This window comes from Zootoca vivipara, chromosome 6 (assembly GCF_963506605.1).
Source record: "Zootoca vivipara chromosome 6, rZooViv1.1, whole genome shotgun sequence".
NCBI lineage: Eukaryota > Metazoa > Chordata > Lepidosauria > Squamata > Lacertidae > Zootoca > Zootoca vivipara.
In genome coordinates, this window is record NC_083281.1 from 45,101,303 (window position 1) to 45,115,215 (window position 13,913).

The 13,913-nt window shown below is 47.8% G+C and overlaps 1 protein-coding gene across 1 annotated transcript in view; it reads left to right on the top strand.

Annotated features, from left to right (window-relative positions):
• Nucleotides 1–5,753: 5,753 nt before the first annotated feature.
• Nucleotides 5,754–13,913, top strand: part of CCDC102A (coiled-coil domain containing 102A) — a 39,078-nt gene continuing 30,918 nt past the window's right edge. The window contains exon 1 of the mRNA XM_035119814.2: nt 5,754–5,856. The gene's annotated coding sequence lies outside the window, so the exon portion shown is untranslated. The remainder of the gene's footprint in view (nt 5,857–13,913) is intronic.

Genomic DNA, 13,913 nt, shown 5'->3' on the forward strand with positions numbered 1-13,913 from the left:
AAAACGTTTCCATGGTTATTATGATGCCACGTGATTGTTGACAGGTCATTAATTCTGCCCATACGTCACACTTGGCCTGTGAGGAATGTGTGAGATGACCATAAGTTGTTTTTTAGAATTGTTGTGAATGTTTTAAAGTGTTTTAAAGGTATTTGAGGTAGTTCAGATCCACATTGTGTTATTGTAACCCACTGTAGGATTAAAACAACGAAGGGTTGGCTTATTTATTTATTTCCTTGGTTTTCATAAATGATAAATTGGAGAACCTGCCTGGGAACAGAGATGACACAGAAGAGTTGGGGGGCGAAGAAAGAGAAAAATGGCCTATTGTGGCTCTTTTTTGGTTATTTTGAAAACCACTATCATCTGAGAAACCCAAGTCACACGTTGTGAAACATTGCCTGCATCCAGGGAAGCAAAGGATGCCTCCTCCATTGTGCAAAGAGTTACTGCACGTCCAATAAACACGGCTTGGGGGCAGAGGCATAAAGGAACATCTGCCAGCAGCTGGAGAGCTCCTCCCAACTTGGCCCACAGACATATCTTCACCTCTCTGAGCCTTCCCTTGAAAAGAATAGCAGGAATACCACACAAGGCAACCAGGAGGTATTGTTCACGTCTGAATTTTGAGTTTTTGCACTGACCTCAGCTCCTGCTGCCCTGCCAGGCCATGGGAGAGAGCAGGGCTTAGAGGCAGAACAAGATGGTCCCAAATTTAGTCGCTGGAAGCATCTCCCATAAGGAGGAGGAGTTGGCAGGCAGGTGATGGAAAAGACCTGACCCTGGAGGGTTGCTGCTGCTGATCACAGAAGACTATATTGGACTATATGAAGAATACTAGCCACCTTCTTCTGCACACACCATCCCCTGATCAGCCAAGCCTGCCATACCTTGCCACCACAAAACACCATTCCTGCAAGAGAAGAAAAAGTGAGGAAGCGAGGCATTCCTGCACACACATGCCTGCCACTTGGTGCAGAAGCCAAACCTGCTCTGGGGTTGTTCCAGATCCTTGGGCTCTCTGGAATGCTGCTCTGGGACCTGAGTTGCTGGAGAGTTATTGTGGTTTACAACTAATGGAGGCCCATTGGGTGGAAGGCAGGGAGACTAACACTAGGGTGGAATCTACACACATATAAAAGCCATGCTGAAAATGCTTTTTTTTTAATTTTAAAAAAAGCATTTTTAAATGCATTGAATTTTCCATAAGGCTCACCATCGCCATCTTGTGTCACATTGTATGTTGCACTTAAAACACACTGAAAATGTTTTATTTGCAACTGTATAGCTGAGTCCCTGGGTGGAACTAGAACCAATGCCTGACAGAGCTAACTAAAGTGGTATTCAAACACCCGATCCCTATGCAGAGTTTCCAGTGCTATTTTGTTATCTGTGTTCACATAATTGTATTCAAGATGTATTTGTAGCTGTGCTTTGTTATAAAATACTACAGATCAATACACACACTGGAGTCTATAAGCAGTTCCTAACTGATCTCTAGCCAAGATTTGAAAGCTTTATATAAGGTAAATATACCCCCACCAACACCGAACCTCCCTGCAAAACAATCAGAATCAGTGCTCCAGAAGTAGCTGTTGTTGTCTAACTGGCCACAAGCCTTATACAACTAGGGCAAATGTTAAATAAGTGACAGAAAACCGCTGCCAAAAATAGGAGAAACTTAAGAGAGGAATATCACACACACACCCCAAAAAAGAGCAAGATATGGAGTAGTTTTGCCAGCAGTTTTTGCACAGAGTTCTGTGAGTTCTGTGTGTCACAGGAAAAGAGGAGCCAGCCTTTAGAAGAAAAAGAAAACTTGCCTACTGGTCTGCAGTGAATTATCGATAGGGCAAAGTCACACTTGTGTATGGAGGAGGAATGAAATGCAACCTCCACAAGGCCACATGTGTAATGTGGACCAAAGTTTAGCAAGCACATGCATCTGCTGGTCTCTTATGCTCAGTTGAGCTCATGTTTGCCAACTTTGAAGCCAAAGGAGGAGGTCCCTCAATAAAACATGCAAAATAAGCCACAAACCAACGCATAACAGATTTGTAATGAAATACGTATATATAAGGTACAGAGAATACACAACTATGTCCCACTGGAATAAATTTTATAGAAAGGGGGGAAAGCATCTGCCACTGGAATATAAAATTGTGCAACTGAACAAGTTTGTTTACTTCTATTCTGCACAAGTCTGATTTTGCTAGTCAGGGGGTGGGACAACAGACCCATGAGTGTAGACCAGCCTTCCCCAACTTGGTGTCCTCCATGTGGTTTGGACTACAACCCCTGTGCTGGCCAGGGCAGATTGGTGTTGCAGTCCAAAACAAATGGAATTGGGGAAGGCTAGAGTGGACAAAGTGAACTAGGTAAACCAGTAGTTCTGACTTGGTTTCCTAGGTCCCTATAATCGAAATGCAGAAATAACACAAGTAATTTGAGTATTCTCTTGCAGATTGTGAAGCAGTGAGAGCATCCAGAGGAACAGTCAGCAGGGACTGGGCGAGACACCCAAAATAGTTATCTGTTGATACAATTGCCTCTCCATTCTGCATACTGGACGAACGTTACTGAAACTTGCCGAGAGAATCAGCGCTGCTTCCTATGAACTGAACCTGAAGTTGGGATGTTCAATGTACATGTGCTCAACCCCAAAGTTGAGGCTTTCCTCCTTTTGCTCACAACTACTACAGCAAAACAGAGCACTGTCGTCTTGCAAACTATGGATGACACTATTAAAATGGGGGGGGGGGGCAACCACCACCACCCACCTGCCTGCCTTTGTACTTACAACCAGTCCAGGGGTTTTCAGGCCTTGGCTTTCAGCTTCCTCCTTAGTCTCAGTGTTGCCCTTGTAAAACTAAGCAGGGAGAAGGATGGGGACAAAGCAAAATTAGTTGGCTTTGCCTGTCACTGACCCTGGCTCCCTCATATGTTGGTCTCCCTGCTTTCCACCCCAACAGCCCAAATGGGCACCAGCCATCACTGCTTGGAAGTAGACAGCTGGCCAGGTAGTTTTTCTCTGGAAAGTCATATGGGTTTTCCCTTAGTCCAACCCACTGCTCAGTGCAGGAACCTTACAATTACAGCACCAGGACAAGTGGCCGTCCAACTTCTGCTTAAATGTTTCCAGCAAAGGGCAGCCCATCACTTCCCAAAATGCACAGGCATAGGACTGTTCCACTTTCAAGCAACCCTTGCCAAGTTTAACTACAACCTGCTTTCTGGCCATTTCCACCCATTGGTTCTAGCCCAGCTCTCCAGAGAACCAGCCCGCTCCATTGTTTGCATGAGAAAAGCCCTCCAGATATTTAAAGGCTGCTACCATGTCTCCCTCTTAATCCCCTCTCCTCCAGGCTAAACATGTTTGGCTCTTTCAACTATTCCATATAGGAGTTGTGTTTCCATAATAGCATTCCGGGAAAATGCTATAACTGCAGCGCGCGCACACACTCCCTAGAATGCTGCCAAATACAGTTCATAAATCTTCTCTTGTTAATGACAAAAGCATCGCTCTCTTGGAATGATGTTGCCTGGCCAAGCAGCTGCTAGACATATATGTGTGTGGTGTGTGTTATATGAATGAGAAATAGAGAGCGCTACATTGTGTATCATTAGCATGATCCAGCAAAACAGGCAGCCTAGCTGTGAGGGTGCAAACCTCACCTGGCGTCCCATGGGCAAGAGCCCCCTGGACCTGCCCCTTCTTGTAACCATGATGGCTATGCTCTGCCTTCACATTTGGAAGCAGCAATGCTTCTGAATCCCAGTTGCTGCAAAGTCCAGGAGGCGAGAATCCTCTTGTGCTTGGGTCCTGCTTGCAGATTTCCCACAGGCACCTGGGAACTGTGATGCTGGTTGGATGCTGAACGAACTAGATGAGCCACTGGCCTGACCCACCAGGCTCCTCTTTCGTTCTCTTCCCCCATTGCGACCTGTCTTGCCCAAAGACCCTCCAAAACCTGGAGCAGAAACTGAAAACATAGCTATGCAGATGGTTAAACCATGTCCCACCGGTATCAGTAGCGGGTGGACATTACCCAAATAAATATTTGTTTTTACATTTGTATCCTGGGACCTGTAGTTTACCCTCAGAGAGATAGTGCTATCACAAGAGATAGCAAGCACCCTTAGCAAAGTTCCCAGGATTATTTGGGGGAAGCCATGTGCTTTTACTGTATGAGGTGCACACAGCTGTTGCTGCAATAGTATACATTTACCTGAAGCCATCCCCATTTGAAGTCAATGGTGCTTACTCCTGAGTAGGCATGCCTGGGATTGCTTTCAGCTGGACTTAAGCACCTGGTGTGCCAGAGGTCCCTGCAGCTTGGTCCCACACAGGTTACCCAGAAGTGACTCTCCTTCCACACCAGGGGTAGGCAATCTAAGGTCCATGGGCCACAAGCGGCCCACGAGGGTCGTTTAACCAGCCCCCAAGCCGCGCAGCCTGCTTGGCGAGTCCCCACGGGCTGCGCTAAAATGGCGCAGCATGGCATGGGGACTTGCTTCCACAGTGCAAGAAATCACGTCTGTGCATGCGCAGACGCCAAAAATCATGCCTGCGCAGACGCGAGCACTGGAAATCACATATGTGCAGATGCCGGAAATCGCAGGTGCATGTGCGTAAGCATGTGCGCAATCTGGCCCACAGAGGGATCTCCGCTGGAGTGAACCGGCCCAGGCGAGGTAAACCTTGCCGACCCCTGTTCCACACCATCAGGGCTTCCTCTCAAGTAATGGTGGCAGAAGTAGGAGCCATGCAGCCCGATTCCATTCACAAGTGCATGGGAATCAAGGTGCACAAGTGATTTTATTATCTAAGCATCTTTGGTCCTCCTCACATAGTGAGATGATCACTATGGGCGTAGCAAATATTTTTGTTGCAGGGGGGGCAGGACCAATGTGATTGGTCAGTTAGTTAAGTACTTCTATTATTTTACTTGATTGGGGAGACAACTGCCCCCCCCCACTACGCCCATGGTCATAGATGTAAGAAGTCTTTAATTTGAACAGCATTTGGACAGGAAGGTGTGTAAAGGAAGAAATAGAATGAAACAAACGCTATGCAAATATACTTTGAAGTGTATTTAATTTTCCACCAAACTTTTTTTTAAAAAAAACAGTTTAACATATATCAGGTCCACAATTGTTTGGTTAATTTCCATAGTCAACTTTCTTCTACTTTTTTTCTATTATTTTGTACGTTTCAGTTGATAGTCCTCTCATATTCCGGTAATAGCAAGGAAATTTCTTGTTCAAATTGGTTTTTGAAAACATTTTCTTTTATGAACTCCCCTGAGCATGGCCTTCATCACGTCCCAGATAGTTTGGTGTTATGAACCGGTTGCTAAGATATCCGAAATGAGAAGACTACCCCCATGAGGCTGGCAATCTTGTCGTCACTTTGAAAAATCTCCAGGCCTGAGGAGCACCCATCCTACAATAAATACCCGCGAGGGAAGCACCAGGGAAGTAAAAAAAGGAAAAGAAAAAGAAACGGTTGCCAACGACCTATTGTATTTGCAAAGTCAGTCCCTCCCTCTACCCCCCCCCCCCAAAAATAATCTGGAAGCCCCCTCGTTTATTTAAACAGAAGAACTCGACCCTGCTGCAGCGTCATGTGTGAAGGCGCCCCTTCCCTCGCCTTCTACCTGCTCCAGGCTCAGCCTTCCCAGACAACGCCAAGCCCCCCTCCGTCTCCCCCCGTGTTTCCTTCAACTCCGAAGGGGAGGAGACTAAAAAGTTCTCCCTCTCCTCGAGCCGCGACGGCAGCGGCAATCCGAGCCACGGCAGCAAGGCGGACGGAAAGCGCGAGCCCGAGCCGAGGCGCCATCGGGGGCCGCCGAGGTGAGGGACAAGTCGGGGATCGGAATGGGGCACCTGAAAGCGGGGCGGGGAGGATATGCACCCCACTTTCCTCGTCCTGGCGGGAAGGGAGGTGGGGAGGCGCGGTCATCCTCCATATGCATCCCCGACAAGTCTCGACGCTGCGCTCGCCTGTGGGCTCTTGCGGAGGGGTCGCTTCTCTCCCTCCCCCCAGAAAAAGTAGCCCCCGGACTTTCTCTGCCCGGTGCCGACTGCAGCGGGGCGGTGGGGGAGGGAATCCGGGAAGAGCCGCCCGCGCGCTTGGAGAGGTTTCCAAGGCGCAGCGCTTGGGAAGGGCGAAGAAGCGCCGTCGCTTGTCCGGGCCGGCCCAGCTATGCGGGGAGGGGGGCGTTTGGAATGCCGGGAGGGCTGGCGGCGCTTCTCAATGGGGAGAAGCGCCCTCGGTGGTCGCTCTCTTCGGCCAATGGTCGGGCGGGAGGACGGCACCGGCCAATGAGAGGTCGGCGCCTGGGAACGAATGCAGCCAAAGAACCCGCTCTCGGCCAATGGGAGAGCAGACGGGCAAGATCGGGGGGTGGGTGTGAATAGGTGACTGGCAGCTGCGCTTGCAGCCTTGCCCCTGCAGCTGAGCCGAAGATAGGGGCTCGTGGGGTTTGTTGTGTAATCGGCCCACAGGCCTGGAGAAGGACTTTTCTTTTTTGGGAAGTTCAAGTCGGAGGGAAGGGGGTGACTCGTGTGTGGCTTTGGTGGGGAGGCTGAAGCAGATGCTGAAGTCCCGGTATTTTTGCACTCTGGTTACAAATGCTTGAGAGTGTTAGACAGACATGGGAGCTGATGTTTTGTATGCCTGAAGGAAGGTCCCAGGTTCACACTGCGAGAGACTTCAGTGTTTGGAGCTGCTGCCAGTTTGTTTGTTTGTTTGTTTGTTTGTTTGTTTGCTTGCTTGATTGCTTGCTTGCTTATTTGTTTGTTTATATTTATATATATCACCAAAATGTATCAAAGTGGTTTACAACAGCAAAAGTTGAAAACAACAATGCTAGAAGCAAAGATCAGTAGACCATTGTGGGGGATGTACTCTTAATTGCCTACATAGACCTAGCAGAATAGAAAAGTATTCTGCAAGTGTTTAAAAGTTGGCACAGAAGATGCCTGCTGAATCTCCCTTGGCAGAGAGTTCCACAGGACAGGGTTTGGTTTCTTGTTGTTGTCAAACAAGCCTCACCAACTCTGAGAAGGACCAGAAATGCTCCTGCAGGTGATCTCAGTGGTCAAGCTGGGATGTAAAGGTTTAGGCAGTCCATGAGTGTCAACAGGGTTGAGCTGAATGAACTAAAGTCTGACTTGGTGTAAAGCAGGCATCCCCAAACTTCGGCCCTCCAGATGTTTTGGACTACAATTCCCATCTTCCCCGACCACTGGTCCTGTTAGCTAGGGATCATGGGAGTTGTAGGCCAAAACATATGGAGGGCTGCAGTTTGGGGGTGCCTGGTGTAAAGCAACTTCCTATGTTGCTGGACCAGATGCATCTTTGGTCACAGATTTTAGCTGAGTGGTAGAGCATCTGGTTTGCGTTCAGAAGACCCCAGATTCAATTCCCAGCATCTCCATGTAAGGCTGGGAGAAACCCATGTTTGAAATCCTGGAAAGCAGCTGCCATTTAGCGTAGACAGGGCTGAGCTGGTTGGGCCAATGATCTGATGTGGTATAAAGCAGCTTCCTATGTTCCTAAATTCAGGTTGCACAATCAGCATTGCTTGGGAGGCCTTATGCAACAGATTCACCTCCCCAAAAGTTTTGACTTTATGTGATAAGAAATGTGGCATGAAGATGCACAGGACGGTGAACATAAGAATAGCCAATGGCCCTTACTAGTCCAGCATCCTGTTCTCACAGTGGCCAACCAGATGCCTGTGGGAAAGTGTGGGGCGACCCCTGATGCAACATCATTTAGCCTCCCTACATATATATATGTGGATACATACTCAATAAGCAGCTTGTCATTTATTCAACTCTTGACATTCTATTTTTATTGCCTTTTTTCCCTGCCCATTTCAAGACCCCAGGGCAGCGTTTTCATGCATACTTTGTCCCTATCACATAAGACAATAAATTTGTGTGCAGGTAGTTCGTGACAGCCACTTCCTAAGCCCAGCACTTCAGACAATCACATTCAAATTTATTAATAAGGCAACTCGAATGCAGGCTGTAGCAAAACAAAAACACATGAGCATAAATTATACATAAGGACAAAAACCCTGACCTATACAATAGATAAGGCATACCTAAAAAAGAATCCCTTTGGTCACCTGCCACTAGATCAGCCTCTGGGTGAGGACTCCTGTAAATGCTGTGCTGTATTTATTTGGGAATACTTGTATGCAGTTCTGTGGTCCAAGGACTCCCAAAATGGTCTACATAAAATGCTGCAATAACAGTTGGTCCATAAAAAACACCATAAAAACAAAAAAACAGCAAGAACATAAAAAGAGCCTATTGCACCAGCCTGTTGCCAATGGCCCATCTAGTCCAGCACCCTGTTCTCACAGTGGCCAACCAAGTGCCCCAGGGACACACCCACAACCAGGAGCTGAGAAGAACAGCAGCATCTAGCATCCCTCCCTAGTATCACAAACCTCTGATATAGCAGGACTCAAGAGCATCATCATGGCAGCCATGTCCAGCAGCAGGTTCCTGCCTCCTTTATTCCTGTTCATTGCGGTACATACATTGGGTTTAGGCAATTAGGCTGCCTTGACAGCGGTGGGCTGACCATCCTCCATGCCTTGTACTTATCCAATTAAGACTCTCCAGCACCCTCCCATTAAGGTTTCCTGGAGGACTTTTCCAGCTTGGCAGAGCTGTTGGCTGCTCCACTCTGGTTGCAAATCCTTCAGGAGCTCGAGTTAATTTCAGCTCTTGGAAGCAAGAGGCACTCTGCAGAGGGGAGCCCATGAAACGCACAGAAGCCCCCGCAGAAGTATTTGAAGAACCCATGCATTCAGGGGTCGGTCACATTCTGCCACAGATGCACTTTTTTGTTGTTCAAGCCTTAACTGGCTATGGCTGCTGAGCATAGCTTGGGTGGGAACAGGGAGACCCACAAATCCTGCCTCAGTTTCTCAACTAGTAACTAGAATTCTGTGCCACAAAAAGCTGCATTTTGTGACCTTTATAAATTATGCAGATTTGTTTTCTGATTTCTCCCACCTGCATTGTTGCTAGGGGATGAGAAAGAGCCCTGCAAAGCATATACAGTACAGGGATTCCTCTGACTGCTTGGCTTTTCCTAGGCATTGACCACAAACTTTCAGGCAGCCGTAAGGACCAGAAGCTTTCCTTGAAAACTAAACAGAATCTGCTTAGGAAAATGAATTCTATAGTTAATGCCTTTTTTAAATAGCCATTCTGTGCTTCACCGACCTTCCCTACAGACCCCCTTGGGTGTTAAGATCAACAGAGAGACCCTCTTGGTATTTCTGCTGCCTCGGACCATTGGCAGATGAAGACCAGGAAAGGGCATTATCTGGCTGCCCCTAAGTGGTGAAATTCCATCCCCACAGAGGTATGGCTGGTACCTTATACTGTAGTTCCCGTCATATGCTGAAGGAGTACCTCTTTACTCTGGCCTTTGGCATCTGAAATACATATAAATATTAGGACCCAACCTATTATTGTTATTGTACATTGTTTAAATTAATTGATTTTAATATTGTTGTAACCTACCCTGGGACTGGGGGACGCAGGTGGTGCTGTGGGTTAAATCACAGAGCCTAGGGCTTGCTGTGATCAGAAGGTCCACGGTTCGAATCCCTACAATGGGGTGAGCTCCCGTTGCTCGGTCCCAGCTCCTGCCAACCTACTGTGTTTCTCCAAAAATAAGACACCGTTTTATATTTATTTTTCCTATAAAAAAAAAACCCACTATGGCTTATTTTCAGGGGGTGTCTTTTTTTTTTTTCCTCCTCCTGCCGCTGCTGGCATTGCTGCTGTGCCTATCACTATGCCTTATTTTCGAGGTATGGCTTATATTCCTTGAATTTTTAAAAATCCTGCTACGGCTTATTTTATGGCTACGTCTTCTTTTTGGAGAAACAGGGTAGCAGTTCGAAAGCACTTCAAAGTGCAAGTAGATAAATAGGTACCGCTTCAAGCGGGAAGGTAAACGGTGTTTCCGTGTGCTGCCAGAAGCGGCTTTGTCATGCTGGCCACATGACCTGGAAGCTGTACACCGGCTCCCTCGGCCAATAACGCAAGATGAGCGCCGCAAACCCAGAGTCGGTCACGACTGGACCTAATGGTCAGGGGTCCCTTTACCTTTACCTTTACCCTGGGACTATATGGAGAAAGAGAAGTAAGATATCAAATAAATGAATAGCCTGGTACCCTCCAGATGCCTTGGACTACAACTCTCATCAGCCCCAAGTGTGTTGGCTGGGCTTGATGGGAGTTGTAGTCCAAAGCATATGGAGGGCACCAGGCTGGCATAAGGCATATATGAAGCCCTGATAATAGGGTGGCCAGGTACTAGATTATGAGAGGACTGGCCAACTCTTATCTTTGATAACTATATAAAAATGATATTTCAGTAGCTGCATATTTTCTGAGTCCTGAGCAGAGCAGAGTGGGGGTAAGGAACTGTTGTTCCTTAGCTTTTAAGAACATAAGAAGATGCTGCTGGATCAGGCCCATGGCCCTTCTAGTCCAGCATCCTGTTCTCACAGCGGCCAACCAGGTGCCCCAGTGGGGAACCTGCAAGCAGACCTAAATGCTAAAACACTCTCCCCTCTGCAGTTTCCAGCAACTGACATTCAGAAGTGTGACTGCCTCTGATCGTGAAGCCAGAGCATAGCCATCATGGTTAGTAGCCAATTCTAACACCACCACCACCCCCAATCCTTGTGTGTTAAACACACCAGTTTCAGCCTCTGTGTGTTAGTCTCTTGTCTGCCTGTTGTGATATTGCAAAGGCTAGAGAATCTTCAGGAGTTTCCACCATCTCTACCCCACCTATCTTGCTTGCATCTTGGACAAAGGAATAAGCAAAAGGGGCTGACAATCCTGGGCTGGTTGAGGGGAAGGGGGGTAGCTGTGGAAAAGGACAAGGACTCCTTCCTAGTAGGAAAAGATGCTTTGTTCGCACAGCTGGTTTAGCCATTATGCCGAACGCACTGTCGCTTGGGCACCAGCCAAACCAGGGTCCCTCTTGCGCTGCAGTTCTCTGCCTCCCTTCTTTGTCTCTTGATCCCATGGCAGAGAAGCATCCCCCCCCCCCCGGTATCTTTTGGGGAAAGGTAGTGGCATTGAGGTCATCTGCTAGGTTTGATTTCCGGTATGGATCTTCTTGTTCTGCTATTGTCGGCAGTGATACTGAGCCTTCCTTCTGGCCCATTTACTTTTTGCTGGGCAGGAAAATAATCAGCAGCTAGATGTGCAAAGTCCCATCTATCCAAAAACCACGTGCGCATCGGAATGCAGAAGCGAGTGCTGTTCTCTATCAGTATTGCTCATTCAATAGCAGACCCGCATCTTTGGCTGTGCGCAGCAACCGGAGAATGACATAGAAAGCTGCCTTATACTGGGTCAGATCATTTGACCATGTAGTTCAGTATTGTCTACTCTACACTGACCAGCAGCAGCTCTTCAGGGAGTCTTTCTCAAGTGTCCTTCAGTATGGCAGGAATTGAAATTGGGACTTTCTGCATGCAAGGCAGATGCTCCACCACTAAGCTACAGCCCTTGCCTTAAAAATAAAGTAAGATGCCAGTCATAGAATCGTAGAATTGTGGATTTGGAACTTGGATCCCTGAGGATAATCTAGTACAACCTCCTGCAATGCTGTCCCATAGGGGGATTGAACCTGCAACCTTGGTGTTATCAGCACCGTCCTTATGGCTCTAAGGGCTGATTTAAATAGGAGCCATGGAAGTTGCCTTATACCAAGCCAGACCATTGGTCCATCCCACTCTGTATTGTATACACTGACTGGCAGCACCAACGGGTCTTTCCCAGCCCTACCTGAAGATGCCTGGAATTGAACCTACGACTTCTGCAGGCCAAGCAGATGCTCTGCTACTGAGCGATGGCCCAACACATCAACTGGGAACATATCAATGGACCTTGCACGTCTGGAATCTTGCAGCACTGCAGAAATGCATAGAAACCCAAAACCTCTTCCCTCTTGCATTCATGGGCGTAGGCAGGGGGGGCAGGAGGGGGCAGCTGCCCCCCCCTAGAAGCAAAAATAATAATGTATTTTACAGACCATAACCAGCACTTTTCCCCTCCAAAAACTGAAGTGGAAAGGGCTTTGCTTTAGCAAGAGCAGCTAAGTCTCCACTTGCTGGGGGGGGGGGGGACACAGCAGTAACAAAAACACATCAAATAAATAAAGCAAAGTGGCTACCAGTAGTTAAGCAGTTAAGACAATGGAGCATATATCCCCAGGCAAGATTCGATAGCTGACCATTTCACCCTATTGTTCTTAAGTGGCAGTTGTTAATGAGCATTCAGGAGCATTAAGAGTTCTATTGGCGATTTAATGAGGGTGCAGACTCAGAGGATTCAATTTGAATAAGGTGGCTCTGCAAGGCTAAAAAGAAGTGAATAAGAAAGGGGGGGCTGTAGCTTTGACAGACACAGTGATGTTTATAAAAAGCATTGGTGTTCCAGTCTGCCCCTCCTCCTGCATCTGTATACTGTAAATCAGGGGTGGCCACCTCCCAAGAGACTCTGATCTACTCAGAGTTTAAAACTGGGGGTGATCTACCCCCTTTTGGGGGGTTCAGGTCAAAGCTATTGAGTTTTTTTTTTAAAGGAAGGGAAGCCCTGTTTTTTGGGGTTTAGGTCAAACTTGTTGAGCTTCTTTTAGAAGGGAGGCCCATTTTTGTTTAGGGCTTCAGGTCATAGTTCAACTTTGAGGGAGGAGGAAAATTTTGGGTGAGCTTTTTTTAGGGGTGCCAGTGACCTACCAGTGATCTACCACAGACATCCAGTGATCTACTGGTAGATCACAATCTACCTGTTGGACGTGCCTGCTGTAAATCAAGCAGAGCGAAAGCTGCTTACAAGGCTCCTGTACATGCAGAGTTCCAGCATCACAGCGTCACCCAGAGGCACCCACAAATATGAGTTATCCCTCTCTCTATTTCTTCCTTCCTTCCCTCCCTCTTCCATCCTTAATAAAATACGGGGGGGCAGATAAGCCCCACATAGAAAGCCCATCAACATGGGGGGATGACTCTTTCAAATACGGTATTTACCAGTAATTGGGGGGGGGGAGGCACCTAGGCCTCTAGGAGTTGGCTGCTATGCCTAGGAGTAGGACAATTCAAGAAAGCAGAACGATGCATATGGTATGGTAATATATCAATAGAATCGTAGAATTGTAGTCGGAAGGGACCACAAGGGTCATCTAGTCCAACCCGCTGCAATGCAGGATTTTTTTCCTAAGGTGGGGCTTGAACCATGGTTGAAATATTATGCTGATATGCAGCAACGCCTCGGAGCCGTCGTGGCTGCGGCCATGTCTTGCCTCACCCTCGCCCGCCCTGCCACCCCCTCTCGCCTGCCCGACCCTCCCGTCCTCTTGCTGCAGAGTTCCAGCATCACAGCGTCATCCAGAGACACCCACAAATATGAGTTATCTCTCTCTCTATTTCTTCCTTCCTTCCCTCCCTCTTCCATCCTTAATAAAATACGGGGGGAGGCAGATAAGCCCCACATAGAAAGCCCATCAACATGGGGGGATGACTCTTACAAATACGGTATTTACCAGTAATTGGGGGGGGCACCTAGGCCTCTAGGAGTTAGATGCTATGCCTAGGAGTAGGACAATTCAAGAAAGCAGAATGATGCATATGCTATGGTAATATATCAATAGAATCATAGAATTGTAGTCGGAAGGGACCACAAGGGTCATCTAGTCCAACCCCCTGCAATGCAGGATTTTTTCCCTAAGGTGGGGCTTGAACCATGGTTGAAATATTATGCTGATATGCAGCAACGCCTCGGAGCCGTCGTGGCTGCGGCCATGTCTTGCCTCGCCCTCGCCCGCCCTGCCACCCCCTCTCGCCTGC